Below are 6,199 nucleotides of genomic sequence, written 5' to 3' on the forward strand. Positions count from 1 at the left end.
AAGTGAAAGAACTTTTAAAGAAGGCTGTTATTTCATCAAAGTTTTGTCTATCCAGCCTAAGTACCAGCCTATTCTATTCCACACTGTTGGGGTTTTTTCCTTCTGTTTGGCATTGGGTGCTAAATATAACATATTTAATGGAAAGAAATAGTTGTGATGGGTGGACCTAGAATTCTAGTGGAAAAGGGCTCTTTCCAGACCTGTGAGATTCCCTGTCTATGTGCCTGACATCTTGAATCTGTGAGAATCATTACGTAGTCTCACATATTTGTGAGGCTCACAGTTTTCGAATGACAGTTAATGCTCAGATTTTGAATTTCTCCAGAAGATCACCTACAGCCATTTTTACCCCTGGCTTTATTCTCAAGAATAATGGAACACAAAATTTTTATTCCTTCTCAAGAAATGGTATCTGCTTACTTACTAACCTTACTAATTTGACACAGCTGAAGAGTAGCAAGGGAGTATTTATGTTTATGAAAGGTAAAATGTGACATATTATGTGACAAATTAGTTGTCTTGAGAGAAACTGTTGGCCTTGACAAAAACTCTCTTCCATTGTATCCATCTTGGAGTAGATTATTTTCTTCATAATACATGCAGAAGATTTTCTGGTAGGGCAAACTGCACAAATGTTCCTACAAAGGAGTGGGGGACACTGGCTCATGGAGTCTAATTCAAGAGTGACCCCTAGGTTTGATTCAGACTAGTGAGAAATTGTCAATCTGGAAGAAGAAACTGGTTTGATCTTGGCCACAAAATAGAATTTTTCAATTTTAGGCAAAGATGGAAAGCTATACAGTAAAATGTACATGGACTTCAAATCAGCTTAGTGATCTACAGAAAGAGTTTGTTGTGCCACAGAGAGGTGTCTGTAGGAGATTTGTGAGGGCAGTGTTCTCTGGAAAGTTGCATTTTGGAAAGCTGGAAATTCTTACCTAAGTAGGAGCAGATGAAATTCACTGCAGCATACTTAATAAAGTGGCTGAAACAAACAGAATGATAAATTGTTTATCATCTTTAAGAACTAATAAAAGGACACATAATGAGAACTTACACCAATGCAATGGGAAACCTGGGAGCATAGTAAGAGGCAATTATAATTGTGCCAGAAGTTCTTTAAAAAGAAAAATTAACAAGAATAGAAAGAATATAAATGTACAAGCAAGATATGTGTAAAAAAGAACTGAAAAACAAAAAATTTTGACTGCTAAAGCCTAATGAAACATCTCCTAGAAAGGGAAGGAAAATTAAATCAATTATTTAACAAAAGGATGAGCATTCAGTCCATTAGGGATAACCTAAATACTCAATGGTTTTTTTTTTCCTTCAAGCTTCACAGAACAGGGATAATCATTGAATTAAATTGTCATTTAAAAAGAAATAAATCTAGATGAAGGTTTACCTCTACCAATAAAAGTTTGCTAGTACTACACCATTTTGAAACAATTTTCTTTAAAAGCAATATAATGAGCTTCAGGATAAAAAAGAGAAACAGCTGCTTTAACAAGACATTTTAAAAGCAAAGCAGAAGATACTGGCATTGTTTGAAGTGTTCTGAAGTACTGTAAGGCTGGTTAGATTGTTCAGAAAAATGCTATCAGTCTTCCACCATCAAACTCAAAAAACAATTGCTGTTCCACAGGGACCTGTCTTGCTTTTGGTATTATTCAGTCATTTCCATTGATGAAGCAATATATATAATTTTGTTTAATATTAAAGTATTGGATTATATCAACTAGAGATAGTTTAATCATTTCCAAAAATTGAATTAAAAGTTGAAATTATTTTTATGAATTAGAAAAATTGCCTGAAAGAGGAGCAAATTCTATCAGGGCAAATAGGTAAGAGTACAGGAGTAACAAAAACTTACTGCACAGTTACAGCCTTTTTTGGCTGTGCAGCAATTATTTAGGCCAGTGTCTGAGGTAGGAGTGGATCACAAAACAGATATTGAGGGAAGGTGTCATAACTGAAAGCGCTGCATAATGGCCACCTGGGGTAATCCATCCACTTGTGCTCGGAATAATGAGCCCTTGGCTCATGTACTAGGTCCAGTACATGATATCATGTGGCTCAACTGGAAAGACTCTGAGGAGCACTGAGGACCGTCAGAACAATTTGGGCAAATGATCAGGGAGCATTTCTGTGGGGTTGCCCTCCCTACCAGAGGTCATTTCTAAACCTGAGTGAATTACCAGGGCAAGGGTCATGGGTGAGACCAGGACCAGCCCTAATGAATGAGTGTGTGGGGGAGCAGGTGGAAAATCACAGCAAAATATCTTCAGAAGGACAGACAGTGTCCATTCCCATTGTTGGGTTGCTGTTTCATACTGCTCATTTTTTACATGTGAAATGTCCTCTACTTTTAAACTGGATTATAGCACTTGTACACATTTTCTGCAGCACTCCGTGGTGGATTTTTGCTGCTTGGGCACTGAGTTGGTAGGGAATGATTTCAGGTGTTCCTTCCAGCCAGCATTGTGCATTGCCATGAGTGTGCAAGTGACTGTAGATCACTGGTATTTTCAAGTTGGCCATCTGAAGAAGGAGTGTAGAGTACTTCTGTTTGGAGCATATGCCTACAGCCAAACATTTGACAATAATCAACGTCATCATTGGAATTTTTATTTGATGATTTTATTTTGCAAACCATCAAAGGCATTGAAGTGACTGAGTGTTGTAAGAGATGTCCCATCCTGCAGAAGGTGTACAAGTGCTGTGAGACACCTGTCCACTAACCATGCAGTGTGGATCCTGGGGCAGTGCGTGCCACAGCTGCTGGGAGCACTTCCCAAGCCACAGCGGGCTGTGCCTGTGCACTCAGCAATTCCAGCACTTCTGCTCTGCTTTGTTTCCCAGGGAGCAAAAATTCTGCCCAGCCTTGAGAGGAACAAGATTGCCATGATGACTGAGGGGCCTTCATGTCCCTGTGCCACAGGCTGCTCTGTGGTTTGCTTGCTTCAGGCTGATCATGAAATCAAAGCAATTGACTGGATGTGCAGAGTGATTAGCACTGAATGCTGTTTTAAATTGAGTGGGCCATCAGGACACAATCACAGCCAGAGGGAATTCAAGGATAAGAAAATTGTCTCTCTTCCATGAGCAAAGGGCTACTGCAGACTGCAGAGAAGATTAAATATTTCCACTGGTACAGGCAGAAAAGCCCTGAAAGTACAAGAGTGGCCAGGCGGCCTTGGTGGATGTCTTTCAGTGAGCAGGAGGGAATGGAAAATATCAATAGGTAGTCAAACTTGGAAGAGGGTCCAGCAGGAGTCTCTCACAACTGTTTCTGGCAAATGTCATTAACTCAGTAAACAATGGAGTTAGAGGCTACATTTTTGAAGTGAATAAAAGTATTAGCTCATCAGGATTGCAGGCTGAGAGGCCAGAATAAATGAAAAAATGGTTTTGATAAATTGGAGGGAAGGTCAGGGGGAAAAAAAGGTGGAAAATACTACATTCAGGAGGCAAATAAATAAGCGCAAATGGAATGAAAATAAAAGATACCTTTTTAAGCAGCAGTTTGGGACTTAGTAATCTGTGGATTATAGCTGGGCTGCAAACAGAATATAAATCAAATTGCGATCCTGCTGCATAAAAAGCAAAGATCACCCTGGAAGATGCTGACAGCAGTTGTGTTCATATGGCAAGAGAGAATAATTTCTCCAGGCTAAGCTGTACTGAAGCCTGAGCTTGGCACTGTGTCTGGTCCATGGGGCCACACTTTAGGGACAACACAGACACTTTTGAAACAAGAGTCCAGGAGAGGAAAAAAGCAGTTGGTTTTTAACCTGTGAGGAAAAAATTAAAGCACTTGGGTGCGTTTTGTATGCAGATTACCAAAAGGAGTGTGGTAACTGTGTCTGTGCCAGGGGTCCTGTTCTCAAAGGCTGGCAGTGATGGGTGATGTTGCCATCTTTGACAGCAAGAGTGGCTTACATGGGCAGATAGACAAACCACCCAAACTGTCTGGAGGCCCCTTCTAGTGCATCTCAGGGAAATTACATCATCTTTGTCTTAGAAATTTGTTTAGAACACTCTGGAGAGTTGCTAGGGATTCCCTAATTGTGCAGTCTTCTGAACAGGGAAATAATACATTAAATAGTTAAATATCCTCTTGAAGCCCCCTTTGTCAGTCCTGCAAAGGTAGGCGGCCTAATTAAGAAAGAAAAAAGGATAATACAGAAGGAGAGAACTGGAGTGGGTGGGTGATTAGGAAGGCACCAGGAGGGCTGAAGAAAGTCCTGGTGAGATCTTGTCTGAAATACACGTATGCTTCCAGTCACCTTTTTCCAAAGTAATGGACTCAAGGGGCTTGTGAAGACAGAGACACTTGGGAGACTTGAATCCAGTGGGCAGGTGAGATGTCCAGCCCCTGTGTGTGACCAAAGGCTGTGAGGAGAGAAGAGTCTTGTGGTGAAGGTCAGGTGAGGAGCAGGATATGCCAAACAAATTGGTACAAGTGGACAGCAAGATGGGAGACCCCATCTGTACACCTGGGGTTTTGCAGTAAAACTGTCCCATTTTTAAGTACAGTCAATTCTACTGTCATGACACCTTGGCTTGATGTACTCAGTCAACTGCTGTTACCAACCAAAACCCAGCAAAACCCAGAAATACTCCCTGTAGTTCCTTTAAAAGGAACAACACAGAATATGCTGTTGGGTCCTCAAGATTCATAGCACTAGGCTATACTGAAGCTATATACTGAAACTATGCACTTCCTTCAGCAACAAGAACTTGTATTTGCCTCATATCTCTGATTGACTCACTGATAATAGGCAAATCTCTGGATAAAAGAATTGAAGAATCTTTAAGGGATGTTGGAATAAAGCTATCATTAGAGTAACATTATCAGATACCCTTAAATCTGCGCTTTGCATGTTTATCATGTTAAAATTGAGAAATAAATGCCCCCTTGGTGTGGAGGGGAAATCACTTTACGATGCAAACTGTAATTGCTCTCTCCCACTGACCTGTTGAGCTCATGGTTTGCTCCTCCAGTTGGAGCTGCAGACATTCACTCATTGTGTATGTAACAACATACAGAACAACACTCTTCTTGTAACCATGATAAGTATTTGATAAAAGAACCCCTCTGGTTTTAAACATGAGTCATCCTCCTTTTCTCCTATTGAGACCTCCTCAAAACTAGTGTTCTTTCTATAACTCAAACCTATACAAATCTCAGCAAATGCCACTGTGGTAGCCCTACAAAAAGCCTAAAATAAAACAGCTTTTTAGCATTTTACTCAGCGATTCAATCAATAGAACTGACACCGTGGAGAAATCACATCTGCTAATGAAATTGGCTATTTACCTGTTGCTAAGTGCCCTCCAGCATAGGAAGAGGTTTTACAGCATATAAAACCCTAAACCCACACCTCAGTTGCAGACACACTGTTGCTTTTGAAGCAGCTTTTCTCATCTTGCTAAGCCTCTCAGAAGAACACGGGCAGGAAGAAGAAGATGCCAGTGAGAGTGTGAAAAACCACTGAATCGCAGCATTTCATTATTGGAGACACGCTGTCAGCTGAACTGCAACATTTCCCACTGTCCTGGAAGAATTAGCAAGAAAAGAAATGTGATTGAGCACACACCCACCATATTAGTGAGACTTTTTTTTCTGGCACTGTTAGATATTTCATGGTACAGAAGGACTCTAAATGCTCGTTCATGCATGTACTGTGTCATTATCAATAGATCTGTCTATTACCTGTCATTGCAAGGAAGTACCAGGCTTCCAAAAGCTCTTTTTCACAATGGAAAAACCAACTGAAATGTTGCTTTATTTAAAATGTGTTAGACTGAAATAGGAAAAATAGGATGTTTAAAGTATCACTGTACTTTGTGGGTAGGTGATCCCCTCCTCTCTCTCCTTTTCCTCCCTTCTCGCCCATCCTCATAGCAGTACCATGGAGGGGAGCTCCTTCCCCCCAGCTCTGTGTGGGCATTTCCCCTCACCCCAGGCCAGATGGAGACCCCCACAGGCACCCCCTCATCAGTCAGGGACTGACGGAGAGGGACCACACGAAATGAGTGTTGAGTTCTTGGTGCCACAGACGTCCCAGAGCACGGGCCAGGAGTCCCCTTGCCCGTGGTCTCCTTGCAGCTATGGCAGCATTTGCAGAGCCAGATGTTGCCCGGGCAGGGACAGATCCCGAGGTGCCAAATGAGCTCGGGCACCAGCCAGCAC

Source organism: Parus major, chromosome 1A (assembly GCF_001522545.3).
Source record: "Parus major isolate Abel chromosome 1A, Parus_major1.1, whole genome shotgun sequence".
Taxonomy (NCBI): domain Eukaryota; kingdom Metazoa; phylum Chordata; class Aves; order Passeriformes; family Paridae; genus Parus; species Parus major.